This window comes from Macaca fascicularis, chromosome 12 (genome assembly GCF_037993035.2).
Source record: "Macaca fascicularis isolate 582-1 chromosome 12, T2T-MFA8v1.1".
Lineage (NCBI taxonomy): Eukaryota > Metazoa > Chordata > Mammalia > Primates > Cercopithecidae > Macaca > Macaca fascicularis.
In genome coordinates, this window is record NC_088386.1 from 73,781,282 (window position 1) to 73,801,264 (window position 19,983).

The window sequence follows — 19,983 nt, forward strand, 5'->3', positions numbered from 1 at the left end:
TCCGCCTCCCGGGTTCAAGCGATTCTCCCGCCTCAGCCTCCCGAGTAGCTGGGATTACAGGCACACACCGCCACACCTAGCTAATTTTTTGTATCTTTAGTAGAGACAGGGTTTCACTGTGTTGATCAGGCTGGTCTCGAACTCCTGGCCTCGTGATCCACCTGCCTCGGCCTCCCAAAGTGCTGGGATTACTGGCATGAGCCACCACGCCCGCCCGAACAGGGACCCTCTTGATTGCTCCTCTTTAGACACTTTTGAAAGCTCTTCTTCCACCCACCTAAAATGTCAGTGCTTCCAGGGATTTATCCTTAGTCTTCTCACTCCATACTCCCTCCCTGCTTGACCGCATCAAGTTCTGACTCTCTGCTAGCAAATTCCAAATTTATCTATCTGGGCCAGGTCCCTTCTGAATTCCAGAGGCGTATTTTCATATGGTTATCTTACAGGAATTTCTAACTTGTGCATGCCCAGAACAGAACTGGGGACCATGATTGTCCCTTTCAAATCTGGCCTTTCCCACCCTGCCCCGACTCTTCCACTTGGGAGATCACCCAACACTAAACTCCGTGTCTTGTTGATTCTGCTGCTAACCACGTCTCTCCATCCTCATTACCATGCCCTTTTTCATGCCTTCATCATCTGCTTCCTAGACTATAACAAAAGCTTTGTAACTGGTCTCCATCAATCCAATTTGCTTCCTTCCAAACTATACACACCTGCTAGATAAATATTAAAGCACAAGTCCGATCATGTCACTATGTGCTTAAACACGTGAAATTGCTGTCAGTGATTTGACAAATTTGACAAATCATTGTCTTTTATTTGTGTGGCTGTTTAATCTTATATGTTCCCCATTCCTAATTTACAACAGCTCGGACTGGTCATCTCGAATTCATGTAGATGGTTTGCTGCCTAAGGCCTTTGCACAAGTGTCTGCTGTGACTGGACTGCTCTTCTCCTGTCCTCTGCCCGGCTACTGCCTGCTTGCCCTACTCATCTTATCTTCAGTGTCATTCCTTGGTGGCATTTCCAAAAGCCCTCCCCCGTTGGTTAGTTCCCCTACTAAATATGCCAACAGCATCCTTTATTTCCTAGCACTCATTATAATTATAATTAATCAAGTATTTGTATAATTACTGGTTTGATGACTGATGATGTCCCAATATCCTGTAAACTCCCTGAGAGCAGGGACCATGCCTGTCTGGCACACCATTCTCTCCCCAGTGCCTTTCATAACAAATATTTGCCAACCGAATGTGTAATGAATGCAGTTGGACAGAAGCCGTGGCATATGTTATATGTGTTTGAACTTATGTTTGAATATGGGGTATCTGATGTTCTAGGAGCCTGACTACTTCCCATTCCAAAATGAGGCAATCCTGTAAAGGCCTTATTTAGATCTTGTTAACTGTTCAGCTGTTACATCCTCTTTCCCCTTTTATTCTGGAAGTAGATTGGTCAAGGGTTCTACCAGAGAAACACAACCAATAGAAGATAAAAGATTTATTGCACAAATTGGCTTGCTCATTTGTGGGGGCTGACTAGGCAAGTACAAAATCAATCCATAGGACAAGCTGTCTGGACGAACAGGCTGGAATTCTCTGGCACAGGGTGGCGCTGCTGTTCACAGGTGGAATTTCTTCTCCCGGAACTCGGCTCTGCCCTTAAGACTTCAACTGATTCAGTCAGGCCCACTTATAATCTCCTTCACTTAAAGTCAACTGATTATGGACTTAAGTCACATCTACAAAATACTTTCACATGGAACCAGGCACGGTGGCTCATGCCTGTAATCCCAGCCACTCGGGAGGCTGAGGCGGGAGGATTGCTTGAGCCCAGGAGTTTGAGACCAGCCTAGGCAACACAGTGAGACCCTGTCTCTTAAAAAAAAAAAATTTTTTTTTTTAATCAGCCGGGTGTGGTGGCACATGCCTGTAGTTCCAGCCACCCAAGAGGCTGAGGCAGGAGGATTGCTTGAGCCCAGGAGATCGAGGCTGCTGTGAGCTGTGAATTGTACCACTGCATCCACTCTGGGCAACAGAACAAGACCCTGTCTCTAAACAAACAAAAACATTTACGACAATGCTTGGCTTAGTTTTTGGTTTAATAACTAGACTGTAGCTTGTAACAAAGTTGACACGTAAAATTGACCATCGAATAAGTCTTTGATGCAAAGGACTGGTTTAAAAGCAAAATTATTCTTTTTTTTAAAAAAGAAAAAACAAAAAACAGAAACAAAAAAATCTTGGTACTTCTGGGATTGGGAATGGAAAAGAAATATTTTATTCAGTGGGTTTCTTATTAGTTATGAGCTATGGAAATAACGTCTATATAGAATAAGTTTTTACCTATTCTGCCGATGTATGCCAAGTAACCTCATTCCTCTGCTATCCAAAACAAATGTGTCACTATTCAAATGTGAATCAGTAATAAAATTCTGGGAAAACTGGCCCTTTGTGTGTAGTGTTTCTAATAAGTGGACAACTGTGTCTTCCACAGGTGCCTTTTTGTTTGTCAGCACAGCAAACATTTACTGAGCTCAGAGCAGGGCAATGGAGATGAGGCTGAATACCACCCTTAATTTCAAGGCTTTGCATTGTATTGTGGTAGACAAATAAGTAAAACGTAATTGCAGGCCCAGAGTTCTGTGAGGTTGGAGTATAGACTGCAAGAGAGACATAGTTTGATGCCAGAGCTTGGGGACGCAGCCTTTTTCTGCAGAGAGAGAAGCCCTCTCTCTGGGAGAGTGTCATGTTTCTGTGATTTAGGGAGAGGAATCTGGTGAAGTAAGGGAAGGAGAGAGTGTTAGTGGCAGGAGTCGGAGCTGAAACTTTGGCAGCAATGTTGAAAAAAAGAGGCTGGGTTCTAGCACTAGCAGAGTTTTATCAACTGAGGAGGTGACTTTGAGTTGACCAGTAATGGAGGTGTGTGATACTGGAGGAAAAATGAATGTTTAGTTCTGGGGCAGGTGAAGGGGACAGAAGGTAAGAGTTGCTATGTATTGTGCATCTACACTGGGTCTGGTGTGTGACACACACACAAATTCATGGTTTGGAGGCTGGTGTTATTTCTAGCCTGATTGAAATCACCTAAGGAGAGTCTTGAACCAAGGGAGAAGTTTGAGGAAGGTCCTAACTTACTCATTTGAGGGGGCTGGCTAGACAAGTACAAAATCAATCCATAGGACCTTGGTACCGAAGATTCTTTTTCAGGTCTTTCATCTTTTTATGAAGGGTAATATAGACATGCCACTTTAAATATTACCTGACAGCTGATTCTAAGAGGATATCTGTTTGTATTTAAGTGTTGGTTAGTAGATATTGGAAAGGGGGGGAAAAAAGGATTACATTCATGAATGATTTCTCAGTGTTGTCTTATAACTCCCAAAGCGAATTGAGAAACTGGAGGTTTTTGGCCCTGAATATACCTCTTGGTACATGAAATCATATTCACTCAATTGACTTTTTAAAAAGGCAAGTATGAAAGGCTCTCACTGACCATATCTGGGAAAACTAGAATGTCAAAATAAATAAGAGTAACAGATTGTAAGTCATTACATGAAATAGGATTCAATGAGTCTGTATTGATAAAAATAAATAAGTGAAGGTGAGAGAGAGGAAGCTCTTCTTTTGTTGGTCGGGAATGCTGACCAATGAATGTAGGAGGAATGTAGGAACTAGAACAATCACCATTTGGCAAACATAGTGATGGTTAAGGCAGGAATTGTCAATGGATGCTAAGTTTGGTGGATGCTAAGAATGGAGGCTTGAGGAACAGGATACTGGTAGAGTCTCATCATGTCTCTCTACAACGTACCTATCAATTACGAGGAGGAAAATGGTGACTTTATCGTTTTTTGGCATCTTCCTGCCAGGAATGCATGGCCTGAGTCTGGTCATGAGGGAGACATCAGATGGACTCAAATTGAGGGTGACCTGAGTTATCCGAGAGAATAAAAGATTTGGCTTGTTAAAACTGTCAAGGATGAGACAAGGAAAGACCAAGAAACTACTCCACACTGAAGGAGAGATTGGATAACTAAATGTAACACATGGTCCCAAATTGGATTCTGGGCCTGGAAGGAGAAAGAGCTACTGTTGGGACAAGCTGAATGGCATTTGTGAATTGATAGTAATATTCTATCAGTATTCAGTCACTTATCGAGCTAGTCAGATGGTTATTATGTAAGGGAGTGCCTTTGTTTTGGGAAATACATACTGGAATATACAGGAATGAAGGGGCATCATATCCACAATTTACTCTCAAATGATTTAGAAGTGCTGAAGACTAAATAATCCAGTGTCTAAGTCAAAGGGAAAGAGGAGTGTGAGTTCTTTGTACTGTTCATGCAACTTAAGTTATTTTAAAATAGAGTATTTTTAAAGGTGATGAAACTCAAAGAAGGACCAAAGAACTGCTTTGAATTGCAGGAAACTGAGAGACATGACAAATACCATGAATGATCCTGGACTGAATCCTTTTGCTACAAAAGAAGTCAGTAGGATGGTGAAGCGGCTACGTTGTCCAAGGTGTATACTCGGGGGTTCGTCGTCGCACACCAGGAAAATTTAGCACACAGACACACATGAGTTTAGGAGTGGAGGTTTAATAGGCAGAAGAGAAGAGAAAGAGAAACAGCTCTCTCTATAAAGAAAGTGGTCTCCCAGCAGAAAGGACCAGCTGGTGGGGAATGTGCCTGATTTTATAGTCAGGTTTGAGGAGATGGTGTCTGATTTACATAGGGCTCACAGATTGGTTCCATCAGGTATGACATTTACATAATGCATAGGGAAGGCTGGTTGCCCCACCCTAATCTTATTATGCAAGTGGCCTTTCCAGTTGATCTATACCATCTTGTCTGCTTCTTACTGTACAGGAGACTGACAAAGAGAAGGGAAGATGGAACCACCATCTCGAACATGATTGGCACAATTGCCGGCATCTATGTCTGCAACTCAGTTTTACAAGCCACTTATTGTTAGGAAAATAATTTGGGGCTGGTTTGCATTAAAAGGAAAACCTTATGGAGGACTTCCATGTCCTCACTATCTGCCCAAGTAATTTCTTCCTAACTTTTGTATCAGTGGTTGGCAGAGTTTCAATAGGGTTTTTGAGCGAAGCAGATATGGACATTCTTTGTACTGTTCTGAGAGTTTACCTGTAAGTTTGAAATTGTTTTAAAATATTTTTTTTAGGTTTCAAGAACTTTCCCTCGAGTCCAAAAAAGTTTCAATTTCTTTTTTCTTTAACAAGAATAGGATAGAATTTGTTTCTGCTATAAAAGGCTAACCAGACTGTGCTTTTAAAAAGGAGGTTGGAAGGTGTTAAAGATTTTATTTTACAAGTAGGAAATGCCTACGTGGTCCATCTGTAGACAAGTCAGCTTCTTGACTCTTTGTCCTCAGAAGTAAATTCAGGATAACAGTTTCTGCCTGGCCTCTCTTGTTGGGCAAGTCCTTCTTAGGGCAGATAGAGATAAATCTGTAAGCATTATTTAAAAAAAAAAAAGAGAGAGAGAGAGAGAATGCTATAGGAAGGTAAGCTATTCTTGACAAAATTCTCTTGGTTCTATTAATAGAGGTATTCTGGGTTGGTAATGGAAATGGCTTTCCCCTTGTTTGCTTCTCAAACATCTTACCACCTTTTCCATGATTCTCTTTCAACTTCTTCCTCTTTTACTTTTTTCTCTCCCTCTCTTTTATCCCCCTCCTTCTTTTTTTTTTTTTTTTTTTCTGATGAAGTCTTGCTCTGTTGCCCAGACTGGAGGACAGTGGCATGATCTCTGCCCCCTGCAACCTCTGCCTCCCGGGTTCAAGTGATTCTCCTGCCTCAGCCTCCTGAGTAGCTGGGAATACAGGTGTGCGTCACCACGCCCAGCTAATTTTTGCATTTTTAGTAGAGATGGGGCTTTGCCTGTTGGCCAGGCTAGTCTTGAACTCCAAACCTCGTGATCTGCCCGCCTCAGCCTCCCAAAGTGCTGGGATTACAGATGTGAGCTACCACACCCAGCCTATCCCTGCTCCTTTTTATTAGACCTGAATTTTTCCCTCTTGTACATAATTCTTTCCTTTTTTTTAATTCTCTCCACTTCTGACTCTTCTCTGACAGTTTTGTTTCCCTACTTACCCGCTTTGACTTGATTCCCTTTTTCTCGTAGCCTGAAGGATTCTGGATATAATGCTACTTGTCCAATTTGCCTTTATTCAAGAGCAAGACCAATATGAAATAGACTCTTAGCAATAGACTATTTATAAAAAAAAAAAAATGGAGTTTTGTTAAAGATATCCTTTAATGAATGCTTACTGTGGGCCAAGAATTGTGCTGGTTGCATCATCTATATTCAGATTTAATCCACACAACAACATTGTGGAGTAGGTATTTTTATCCCCATTTTACAAAATAGGAAGTGGAAGCACGGAAGTAGAACAGCTTACTGAAAATAAGAAATAGTAGGTGGCCAAGCCAACTTTCCAGATCCCAAGGTGAATTTCAAAACCTGTGGTGCTTTAATCCTAGTATCTAGCCTAAGGGTATTAGTTCCATAACAATTGGGTTTGGAGATAGCACCCTAGGGGGCAAGGGTGTCTTTTACTTGAGAATCAATGAGGAGCCAGAGAAAGTGAATTTTGTAGCACGTATTAGGCTAGGGTGTTGGGGAGGGAAGCTGAAATATGTGTCAGCCTCCGAATGGCTGATTCTTGGCAAGTAATTATTTATAATCAGTGCATGTTGCTGCTGAAAGCCATCCCATCGGACCCCTTTCCAGCAAGATTCTACTTTTGGAGTGTAACAGCAACTAATTACGTGCTGTTAAATCCAAGACCCATTTTATATTCAGAGGTTCCAGTGGTAAACCTCGCATGTCAGGAGCAATTAGTGACACTGTGGCATGTCATCTTCAATGTGCTGAACTGTGGACAATAAATCCTAGCAGGCTGGATAGGCTAAAATAACCACGTTCACCATCATCCCCACTGCCTTCTGAGCAATGCTATTTCAAGGCAACAGGTTCAGGATGTCCTCCTAAGTGGTGGCCTGGGGATTTCAGAAACATACAAATATGATTAATACTGAAAGTTTTAAGATTTTGAGTGCTTAGGAAAGAGACTGGAGATGTCAACAGGGGATAATGTCAGGCTGCAGGTCTAAAAGCTGATCGTGGAGGTGTCTGTTCCCACATAGCTCATGTCTGTTCCCGCATAGTATGTGCTGATAGAACCAGAGGCATACACATAACAAATGTTAGAATGTGAAAACTGGTTTGGCCGAGGCTTTAGACGTCAAGTTCCATTTTGCCAATTGACTACCTTGGATTAATTGGAAGTATATCCTCCACCCCTACCCCCGCCTTTTTTAAGTTAAAAAATGAACAGTCTCCCTTTTTTTTTTTTTTTTTTTTTTTTTTTTTTTTTTTTTTTTCCAGCGGTGGGGAATGCGGATGGACAGGGTCTTACTCTGTCACCTAAGCTGGAGTGCAGTGGGGTGATCTTGGCTCACTGTAACCTCTACCTCCCAGGTTCAAGTGATCCTCCCACCTCAGTCTCCTTAGTAACTGGAACTCCAGATGCACACCACCATGGCCGGCTGTTTGTTTTTTTGTATTGTTTTGTAGACACAGAGTCTTGCCATGTTGCCCAGGCTGGTCTAGAACTCCTGGTCTCAAGCAACCTGCCTGCCTCAGCCTCCCAAAGTGCTGGGATTACAGGCGTAAGCCACTGTGCCCAGCCAAAAAATGAATAGTGTTCTTATTGGAATTTAAATCTTTGTTTATAAAATATGTCTTATAGTACACATCTTTATTCAGTTTCATAGGGAAAAATGCAGAAGCTGAAATGTACTTTTCTGTTGAAAGTAAAATGTGATGTTGCAGCAGCAACATCAGCTGAGTTGTCTACGCAGCCATACTCTGTCACTTATAGTTCTGCTTCTGTTGCTGACATCAGGTTGATCTCCTAAAGGGGGATTTTCTCATTGATCTTGGATTTTTAAGATGTTGCTGAGATGCTGCATGGAAATATGCAGTAACAGGACGTTGCTGGAGTGTGGCTGAGCAGTGAAAGCATCTGAAAAAAATTGCCCTCTTGGGAGAACCAGGCTGTGTCCATTAAGCCAGAATCTGCCCAGAGTGCCGGTTTTATGATGGGCTTAGCTCAGAGGTTATTGACTTTTCAGCCCATTGAGGCAGCTCAGGGCTCTCTGAGGCAAAGAAGCTGTTTGTTTCCCCCTCCATTCTGGGGCTTGGCTATTTCAACTAGACTATTCCTATCAAATGTAAATTCCAGCCACCAAAAACAGTCTGTGGAAATCTTGATCATGTGCAGTTTAGAGATGGCTGGAGAGAGAATAAGAAAATAAGATAAATAAATATAAACTGAATAAAAATAAAGAATTTGAGAGAAGTTGTTTAAATTTGGATGACCACAGGGTATTGTCAACTATTTTAGTGTAGGATAGAAACATCACTAGGAAACATCTAATAAGCAGGTAGTACTACTTGAAATAATGCATTGTAAAGATACTATACAGCTCTTTAATACATGACTGGCTCATTATTGAGTGAAATTGAAGGAAATACTCTGAAAGGGTAGATGAAGCTATGAGCATGGTTTATTGGAAATGTATGTTAAGTTCTAAGATAATTATTTGATCAGAAGTCTTTGTCGATTATGTATGTGTTATACATTTTTTCACTGGCCTTTTTCAAGTAGTAAACTTCTAAGTATTCCCACAATGATTTAGCTGATCATCAGTAAGCACCGCCTATTAGCCAAGTACAGTCTATTCTTACAGAGATGAGGATTGACTTTGCAAAGATGTGGCTTTGGTCAGTGAGTGATACTCACAGGATAATTGACTCAGTCAACCAGCCATGTTTTGGGGAGTAGGGAGGAGGGCTGATTTCACGATCAATACGTGAAGTAGCGTGTTTTAGATACCTTTATCTGGCAGACAGGTATAAATCAATGGCTTCACTTTCCTGAGTTCAGATCCGTACTGTGAAGTGACCTGTCACAGGCATAGCATTTATGTTGTTCCCACTAGAATAAATCACCAAGGAATGCTGTATTTGAAAGTGTGCACACTTTCGCATCCCAGTCCTCTGCCACGCTACCAACTTTTCTCTCTTTTTCTATGTTATGCATTGGGAATGGAGAGGAATGAAGGAAGTCATCTACTAAAGAGTCACTTTTATGGAGACTGTAAGCAGTGATGGTTTGCAACATGTTCTCCTCCAGCCCCAGGAAGTTCTGATTCTGCAGTTGTCGTGGAGCAACCCCAGGCTGCAGCCTTCCCCGCCACCGGCCTGGTTTACAGGAGTTGATGCTGGTGATGTAATTTTAATCCTTGGATGTCCATAAACCTTCTATATTCTGATTTGTAGAGACTCAGATATTACAGAGAGATTTCATAATCTTGGCCCAAAGCAAAGGTTTGCTGATAAAATAAAACAGAATCTTGGTGTGCATAACAATCAATTATAATTTCTTTTAACATTTGAAAAGTAAATGTTGTTATAAGAAGTAATATTGTACAGGGCAGAGAAAAATAAGATAGACCCTCCTCCAAGAAGTAAAAATCACTGGTAAATAATCCCAGTATCCAGAAATAGATAATATTTGGTGTTAAATACTCAGATTTTCTTCTCTAGTATTTATATTCCTGTAAATCATTTATTATATTTATTTTTCATAAAAATAGTCATGCACACATGCTGCTTTATAAACCTCTCCCTTCCCCAGTGTTTCCAAGTTGGTAGCTCTATATTTATTGTTGTTTATAATGGCTGCAGAGATTTGGTGGACACATAGGTTGTATCCTATTTTTTTGTTGTTGCAATAAGCAACACTGTGATAAACATCTTTATACACAGGAGTATGCACTTGCTTGATTTTTTGCTTAAAATAACTTCTTAAAGATGTTGGAGCCTTGTAAGACTTGTTACTAGTTCACTCTAAAAGTTTACTCTGATTCTCTATCAACCTGTTATGTGAAAAGTGATTTTACGTAGTCTTAAATTGCATCTCTATTATTCAGACAGAGCATTTTTTTTGTATTGTGTTGGCCATTTGAATTTTGTGGTTAAATTGCCTCCTTTGTGTTTTTCCCATTTTTCTTTAGAGATATTCCTGTTTTGGCTTATTGTTTTGTGAGAGCACAATGTACTAGAGACATGGATTTCTTGTCTGCCTTATAGCACTGGATTCAAATCTTGATTGAGATTTAGTCAAATGTAATGTTAGTTAAGTGGGTATAGGTATAGCTTTCAATACTGGCTGTTGCTTATTAAATACTTCTTACAGTTAAGGAAATTGTAAAAAGTAAAAGGATATGGAGTGACGTTTTCCAGGCCCTTCAGTTTATTCTTTGCCTCGGGGTAGAACTGTTTTTAAATCCTTTGAGAAAACTGAGTAGTATTTACACTGGCTAAGTGATTGGATTCCATTTGGTTGGGTTTTAAAGTGTTCTTTTTAATGATTTTAGCACACTCACCTATTGTTACTCATTCTCAAATCTGGTATCTTTGGCTCTTTGAAACAGCTTTGAGTGGGTCCTTATGGCCTTGGGAGTCTGACAATTTTATGATTATGCAAATGTTATTGAACTCATCTTGATGGATGTTTTCTGAGCCTTTGGCTGATTGCACAGAGACTTTGCCTTTAACTGTCACAGGGTTGGCTAGTGTGACCTTCACATCAGGCTGCGGAAAACACACTTGCCAGTCATCTTAGGACAATTTGGATTGGTTGCCTGGGCAACCTTACTGCCTTCTAATCAGATGCCCCAAGGATAGCCCAATTCCCAAGGGGAACACCACATCTGAAGGGAGGAACTCTGTCCTTGGAGTAGCAGTGATTTTAGAACACTTGGTTAATATTGGGGGGAAGTGAGAGGATGCCATCATCTCACAATGAACCCGGGGAAGGGAGACAATACAGGAAAGGGGGATCAAGAGACAAGGGATGTAAGAGAGGCTGGAAGGGAAGAGAAGGTTGCATTGAAGCAAATGGTAGACACTAAATAGTGAATAAGAGCAAATGATTTGTGAATAAGAAAACCGTCTATTGCAGAGTGAGCAGAAGTACACCAAGAATGCAGATTGAAAAGTTATGTTTAGAAAAAAAAAATCCGTGGCCAATAAACGAATATCTAGAGAGGGAAAAAGAACTTTGGAGACTTCTGAAAATGCAATGAAAATATTTTTTCACTGAAACAGCCTTCCATGTGAATGTGTTTGGTCGACTCATTTTTAAGGAAGTAACATTGTCTTCTTCCTGTACTCTCCATTGCAGCCTGAGTAAATCCTGTGTCCAGAATCACAGTGACACCATTCAGAATTATAGGACACATTTTTATTTGTTTCTTTCATGAATCAGAACTGTTATAGATTAGAAACTAGTGTAGTTAAAGTCAGTTCTGGCCAGGCGTGGTGGCTCAACCCTGTAATCCCAGCACTTTGGCAGGCTGAAGTGGGAGGATTGCTTGAGTCCAGGAGTTCAAGACCAGCCTGGACAATATAATGAGACCCCATCTCTACAAGGAATTAAAAAGTTAGCTGAATGTGGTCGCATGCACCTGTAGTCCCAGCTACTCAGGAGGCTGAGGCGGGAGGATCGCTTGAGCCTGGGTGGCAGAGGTTGCAGTGGGTTGAGATTGTACCACTACATTCCAGCTTGAGCAACAGAGCAAGACCCTGTCTGAAAAATAGTTCTCTCTGTGTGTGTGTCTCTCTCTCTCTTTCTCTCTGCTTCTCTCTCTCTCTCTCTCTCTGTGTATGTGTGTGTGTGTGTGTGTGTGTTTAACAAAACACATCTACAGAATCTACAGATATGCCAGGATGGCTATTATGACAGGTGGCAGTGTTTCAGCTGCTCTAATAAGCTTAATGAATGCAGATGCTAATAGGAAGAAAGGCATTGTGTAGCCCTGGGATGAAAGTCTCTTTGGAGAGCAGTGAGCTGACCACAGAACCCTTGCCCATTACATAAAAAAAAAAAAAAGAAAGAAAGAAAGAAAAGAAAAAGGGCTGTGACTCACTGATGAAATACTCAGAACTGTTCTGAAGACCCTCTCTTTTTGCAGATCTCAGACTGAGTATAAGAGAGATGCAAATTTTACAGTAGTTGAAACTGGCACATCCAGCACTTTGTAAAGTAAGCTATCCAAGGTAGTCACTCCAGAAATATTGGACAGTGAAGATAGTGTCTGGATTTCAGACTCTTGAGTTTGTTCAGATGTTCTCTAGTGATGGGATTCTGTAGTTACAGAAGACCGTGGTGTCAGTCAGAGCCCTGGGAGGTAGGGTCTGGTGCATTAGTCTATTTACACTCTGCTAATAAAGACATACCTGAGACTGGGCAATTTACAAAAGAACGAGGTTTATTTGGACTTTCAGTTCCACATGGCTGGGGAAGCCTCACAATCATGGCAGAAGGCAAGGAGTAGCAAGTCACAATCTTACGCAGCAGGCAAAGAGAGTGCTTGTGCAGAGAAACTCCCATTTTGAAAACCATCAGATGTCATGAGACCCATTCACTATCATGAAACAGCACAGGAAAGACCTCAGTCATCCCCACTGGGTCCCTCCCACAACACATGGGAATTATGGGAGCTGCAAGGTGAAATTTGGGTGGGAACTCAGAGCCAAACCATATCAGAAGATTTACCTGAAGAATATTTAATGACAGAATGACTTAAAGTGGTGAGTGCAGAGTCCAGGGAACCCCCAAAGGAAGGCAAAGCAGCTCAGAGCTAGTAACAGAAGGAACCAATACCTTTTCTGGGCCAGAAGCAACAAGGGAGGAAGTTGTGTTCCTAGGGCCCACTGAGAGCTCTAGTCATGGAGAGGGAAGTGTGGATGCAGTGACAGCCAGGGTAGGGGTGGGCAAGAAGATGGGGTGAGCATAGGTACTTCATTTCTTCTGGCTCTCACTTTCTTGCTGTGAGCCGAAGCCCTCTGGAAGCCAGCGGGCAAGGGATGCTAGGTGGTGCAGTCACCTTCCATGCTGGTGGCACAGTGGGCAAAAGATGCTGGGTGGTGCAGTCACCTTCCATGCTGGTGGTGCAGTGGGCAAGGGGTGCTGGGTGGTGTAGGTCAGGTCCCTGGAGCCCAGAGAAGGGCAGAGAAGGCTAGACAATGGGTCTGGGGTGGGGAGAGGCAAATGAATAAGAACCTTCACAGTGTGCACATATCCCTGTTCCATAAGGATCTCCTTGCCCTTTGGAAGCATAAGCATTTGGAAAAGAAATTATTTATGAAATAATCCTTTTTATAGGAGCTGGAGACATGCTCACACATGTTTAGAACTTTGGTGTATGTCGGATTTATAGGAAAAGAAGGGACTATTCAGTATATGGAACTGAGAAGAAATGGTTATCTTTAAAGGATTCCTGCTTTGTACTATATACAAAAAAGTCAACCTCAGAAGGTTCTGGGTCTTAAATGTTAGAAGGAAAACGTTAAGACTTTTTTTTTTTTTTTTTTTTTTTTTTTTTTTTTTTTTTTTGAGACGTGAGTCTCGCTCTGTCGCCCAGGCTGGAGTGCAGTGGGGCAATCTCGGCTCACTGCAAGCTCCACCTCCCGGGTTCACGCCAGTCTCCCGCCTCAGCCTCCCATGTAGCTGGGACTAGAGGCGCCCGCCACCGCACCCGGCTAGTTTTTTGTATTTTTAGTAGAGACGGGGTTTCACCATGTTAGCCAGGATGATCTCGATCTCCTGACCTTGTGATCCGCCCGTCGCGGCCTCACAAAGTGCTGGGATTACAGGCTTGAGCCACCGCGCCCGGCCCGAAAACGTTAAGACTTTTAGACTTGGATAGAAAAGGATTTCCTTAGTTTTCTTTAAGACTTTTAGTCTTCGGAAAAAGAGAAGATTTCTTAAGGCACAAAAAGCATTTAATATAAAAGAAAATATTGACACATTTGACTCCATTAAAATTAAGAATATTGTTAAAGAGGCCTTATTGAAATTGTATGTTGTGTGAGATTTGCTTCAATACAATTTCTGGGAGTGAAGGTTGAATAACTAGAGATATAAATGAAACAAAATTGATCCTTTTTGAAACTGGGTGATGGCTGCATGGGGTTCATATATACTAGACACACAAAAGATGAAAGGATAGTAGAATATATTAAGAAGTTCAATAACTCAAGAAGAAAAGTGTGAACAACCCACTAGAAAAATGGACAAAGGATATGCATGGTTATTTTACAGTTACAAGAAAGGAAATACATATAGCTAAGTTTTATCAGAAATGTTCAGCATTATTTGTAATTTGGAGGGAAATGCAAGTCATTGCCATAAAGATGCCATTTTATACCCATTCAATTGGTAAGAATGGAAAAGTCTGTTAATATCTAGAGCTAGGGCAGATATGGATCCACAGGATCTCATACCCTGCTAGTAAATTGTAACAACCACAGAAAATAGTTCTGGCATTATGTCATAGAATTGATCAGTCACATTTCCTGCAACTCAGTGTTTTACTCTTTCAGGTTTACATATAAAATAAATTCTGGCACATGCGCATCAAGAAATACATACAGAAATGTTGATATTTGCCCTGTACATATCAAAAACTTGGGAAAACTCAAAAGTCTACGGACAAAAGAGTAGATGGATAAACTGTGGTATAGTCATCCAGTGGAATACAAGCCAAAATCCAAATGAAGTATAATGAAGTGACGGCAACATAGATGAATTTTAGCAATCCAATATTAAAAGGAGAAATTCTAAAAATATTACATACAGTGCCCTTTTCTATAAGTTTAAGAGCAACTAAAATTATAACCATAGTTTTTAGGAATAGATATAAACAAGATGACAGCATATTAAAAAAGAAAGCAGTAGAATGTTGAGTATGAGGTTCAAGATGGTTATTACCTAAGTAGGGGGGAGGCAGGAAGATGAGATGGGAGGACCATTTGGGTAGATAAGTTATTATCAAAGTTTAATTTTTGTGTTTTCTCTATTGCTATTATAACATTAAAAATGAAACATGTGTGAATGAGGGCAGCCTGCATGACCCACATGTGAATGTGTCTCATATCAAATATTATGTTTACTTTAATTATGTGCAATTGAGGTAGAATAAAAGAAGAAAAAAAAAGACTAGGACAAGTGGAAAAGAAAGAGTAGCATAGTACATTTACAGCAGTTGGAAATTATACATTCTGCATAAGAGGTAATCAGGATATAGACTAAGCAGCGCTTACAAAGATATTCCAAACAAAACTAATGTGCAAACAAAATAGAAGGTATCTCTTCCACTTTCTCTCATTCATTTAATAGTTTAGTTATCATCCAATAAAAATTTAAGACATGGCCAGGTGCGGTGGCTCATGCCTGTAATCCCAGCACTTTGGGAGGCCGAGGCGGGTGGATCACGAGGTCAGGAGATCAAGACCATCCTGGCTAACACAGTGAAACCCCATCTCTACTAAAAATACAAAAAATAAGCCAGGTGTGGTGGCCGGTGCCTGTAGTCCCAGTTACTCGGGAGGCTGAGGCAGAAGAATGGCGTGAAGTCAGGAGGCGGAGCTTGCAGTGAGCTGAGATTGTGCCACTGTACTTCCAGCCTGGGTGACAGAGCAAGACTCCGTCTCAAAAAAAGAAAAAAAAAAGGTAAGCCACATATGTCATAATATTAAATTTCCTAATAGCCAAGTTAAAAAGGACAAAGAAACAAGTGAAATTAGTTTTAACAGTTTATTTAACCCAATATAACCCAAATATTATGCTAACATATAATGATATAAAATTATTAGTGAAATAGTCTACCTTCTTTTTTTCATATTGTCTACAAAGTCTGATGTGTGTTTTACATTTACAGCACATCTGAACTTGGATGCCAAATTTTCATCAGAAATACTTGATCTGTATTTAGATTTCATAAAATTTATAGTTGAAAAAGTAGATTCACAAATCCAAGATGTTCTGAATATACTTAGTTTTCCATTAACTGAACTGAATATTGATGTGTTTAGTCCATTTTCTGTTGCTATAACAATACCTGAGACTAGGTAATTTATACAGAAAAGAGGTTTATTTAGTTTACAGCTCTGAACTCTGGGAAGTCCAAGATTGGGCAGCCACATCATATGAAGGCCTCGTGCTGCTTCACAGCATGGCAGAAAAGTGGAAGGCCATGGGAGCATGTGTGTAAAGGGCAAAACTCAAGGGGTAGCCCCGCCTTATAACAACCCACGCTAGTGTTAACTAACCCAGTCTCTTGAGAAGGTGACATGAATCCCTCTTAATGACCTAATCACCTCTACAGGCCCCACCTCCCAATACTGCCACACTGGGGACCAAATTTCCAACACATGAATTCTGGAGGAGACGCGAGGTAGATTAGAGCCTTGTTTCTGAATGATCTCTAGACCATGCATGGTGTTTAAATTAATTAAAATGAAATAATATTAAAAATTCAGTTCCCTAGTCTCCCTACCCGCCTTTGAAGTGATCAGTAACCACATTTGGCTAGTGACCACCATAATGGAAGAGCAGGTCTAGATCATTAGTTACCAAGGCGTGCTTCCCATTCCCTATCCCTACACCCAGACCAGCAGCATTAGCATCACTTAGAAACTTGTTAGAAATACAAATTGTGAGTCGGGTGAGGTGGTTCACTCCTGTAATCCCAGCACTTTGGGAGGCCAAGGCGAGTGGATCCTTTGAGCTCAGGAGTTTGTGACTGGCCCTGGCAACATGGCGAAAACTCATCTCTACTGAACACATAAAAATTAGCTACGTGTGGTGGTGTGCACCTGTACTCTCAGCTACGCAGGAGGCTACAGTGGGAGGATTGTTTGAGCCCAGGAGGTCCAGGCTGCAATAAGCCTCATGATAGCACTACTGCACTCCAGCCTAGGCTATAGAATGAGACTTTGTCTCAAAAAAGAAAAAGAAAAAGAAAAAAAGAAATGCAAATAGCAACTCAGACACTCTGGGTGTAGGCCCAGTCATCTGGTTTAAACAAGTCCTCCAGGTGATTCTGATGTACATTAAAGTTTGGGAACCACTTGGTCTATCTAGAAATGGACCAGCACTCTGTCTCTCTGCCTTTTTGCTCCACCGTCACTCATAGTGTTGTTCTCGTCTTCAGGGTAGAAGCTGGCCCCGGCTAGGAGGACTTCTGCATTCTACCCTTAGAAAGGCTGGGTGCTGGGGAGAGGCGACAGATTGGACAAGCAGTTTTTCTTTTTTAAAGGCTGTGACACAACATTGCAAACATCCTTTTGCTCAGATCCCACTGAGTAGAGCTAAACGGCCCTACCCTGTTTCTGAGGCTGGAAATTGCAGATTCGTTGGTTGATCATGTGCTGAGTGAAAACTTGTGGAGGTGAGGTGGTGGAGGAAGTTGTTCTGTTCCTCAGAGGAAAAAGCAGAGAATGGATACTAAGGCAGTTTGCAGTTTCACTGCAATAGGTGGGCACAGTTTGATTTATTTTGCAACCTAGAGCTTCACCTTGATTTTATTATTTCATAGTCTCTGATCTTCACTGGCATACTGGGTTGCTCGGAAAAGGGGAAGACATGAAATATAGATGCATATAATACCTGAGGAAGCCTCAAAGGTGCTATGAAATATATCTAACGTGAAAGGTGCCAGAGAGACGTTCAGTCACCAAGATCAGCCTCTGACCAACTTCCTTTAACGCAGAGAAGGCTGTGTGTGGTTCATTGTGTGGGAGGCAGAATTTAGCCCTAGGTATAACTGTTCAAAGGACAAGTATGATTATCCTAAACCTACTCTACAAAAATAGTAACCATTAACATTTTGATCTGTCTACCTACCTAGATTATAAATATAAAAAAGAAATGGGATTATGCTTTTGTGTGGTTTTGCAGTCTGCCTTTTCCCTATACCTTATAGCACAAATACCTTCCATATCAATAAATACATGTCAGATTGTTAACAAATTTCTGTCATGGGGTATTTCAATAGCTTTCACTTTCTGATTTATAATTAACACTAGTGAACATGTATATACATTTCTACCCACAACAGCATATTGAAATGGCATCGTTGTTTGGGGTAAATACCCGGGAGTTTGTCATCTCACACTGAGAAGATTAGCGACAGGGACACACACATGGCGTGGGTTAAGGAGTGGAAAGTTTACCAGGCAGAAGAAAGGAGAGAGGAGAGCAGCTGTCTCTCTTGTGAGAGAAGGGTGTCTGAAAATGGGAAAAAGGCTGGCCTGTGGTGGACCTCAGCAGGTTTCATAGACAGGCTTGAGCAGAGGTGTCTGATTTACACAGGGCCTACAGGTTGGATTGACCAGGTGTAATGTTTACAGAGCACATAGCGAAAGCTGGTCACCCCACCCTAATCTTATTATGCAAATGGGCTTTCCACTTGGCCAGGCCATCTTGTCTACTTCTTACTGTACATATGGCTGGCAAAAAGAGAAGATGGAGCCGCCATTTTGAACATGCCTAGTCCCAGGTAGTGTATTACTATGGGCACAACTGCTGGCATTCACCCGTGCAAGCTTCCAGCTTGCTTGTCTATATCTGCAGCTCGATTTTACAGGCTGCTCTTTGTTAGAAAGGAAACTTGTTTTGGGGCTGCTTTCCATTAACGGAAAACCTTACCAAGGACTCCTGTACCCTCACTATCTGCCTAAGTAATTTTTTCTTAACTTCTATATTAATATGAACAGCTGTTTCCTGCATCCTGACCACCTCCAGGGTTATCCTTTTTTTTTTTTTTTTTTTTTTTTTTTTGAGACAGGGTCTTGCTCTGTCACCCAGGCTGGAGTTAAGTGTCATGATTACGCCTCACTGCAGCCTTGAACACCTGGCCTCAAGTGATCCTCCTGCCTTATCCTCCCAAGTAACTGAGACTACAGGAGTGCATCACTGTGTCCCTCTAATTAAAAGAAAAACCTTTTTGTAGAGATGGGGTCTGGCTATGTTACCCAGGCTGGTCTTGAACTCCTTGTGCAGCATCCTTTTTAATCTCTGCAAATCTAATAAGCAAATTTATAAACTTATACGAACATGGTTAATTCTTGTTGAAATTTCCATGTCTTTGACAATCATCTTACGGGTTCTTAAACTGTATTCCTATGCCATAGAAACTAGACACAGGTGTTTTGCTGCTCAGATCCGTAAACTGGGTAAAACAATAATACCTTTTCTCACTTAGCAAAAATATTATAGCATTCCTCTATTTGAAGCTTTTCTTATACATTTTTCTTAAACATTTGCTATATTTTGCTGCTTATTCTAGAATCTGGTCTAAGATAACAAAGATATATTTTTGTAACATGATATTACGTAAAGGTATATTTTAACTTTAATATATCAATAATTTATTGCTTTTTTTCTTTTTTGACCCTCATCCTCCGACTGTCAAATTGTTTCTAATGAGTACCTTGACTTCAAGGAAATAAACAGATTTGGAAGTTACTAACCCCAGAGACGTGTAGGTCACCAAGGTTAAAGAGAGGGGAAGGCGCTGGACTCCAAAGTGCTTGGATTTGAATCCCAGCTGTGGTTCAACCAGCTGCATGATCTTGGATAAGTTACTGAACCTATCCCAGCCTCAGTTTCTTCTTATGTAAAATGGGATAATAGAACCTGTACTATAAAGTGGTCGTGATGGCTAAATCAAAAGATGAGCAGGACACTGTCACACTTCACAAAATAATCATTAGCTGCTATTATCATTCCTTTATTGAGGAGGAAACAGTTACCTAGCTCATTACTCTCAGCATTTAAATAACATATTATATTTTGCTTATTGTTTTTACTGTCTTGAGATCATGTGCTGTTTTTTTTTCTTATTACCAGGACATTGAGTTTTCTACTCAACTTTTTTCTGGTAAGAGCTCCCAATTGGTCTTTCAAAAGCAGTGCCCCAGAAATACCCCTCTGCAGTACCTTTCTGTTCTGTGTAGTGGGGGTAGGGCCTGTTCCTGGGCCTGAGATGTTCTCATGTATACTCTTAACTCCTGTCTCTGAGAAACAC

The 19,983-nt window shown here is 41.0% G+C and overlaps 1 protein-coding gene across 33 annotated transcripts in view; it reads left to right on the forward strand.

Moving 5' to 3' along the window:
- The window catches only part of OSBPL6 (oxysterol binding protein like 6), a 209,150-nt gene that overhangs the window by 21,098 nt on the left and 168,069 nt on the right, over positions 1 to 19,983 (forward strand). For 10 of the 33 annotated variants that reach the window (XM_065525697.2, XM_074009516.1, XM_074009521.1 and 7 more), the window contains exon 2: positions 9,155 to 9,327. The exons of the other annotated variants lie outside the window; for them this stretch is intronic. The gene's annotated coding sequence lies outside the window, so the exon portion shown is untranslated. The remainder of the gene's footprint in view (positions 1 to 9,154; positions 9,328 to 19,983) is intronic. 33 annotated transcript variants of the gene reach the window in all.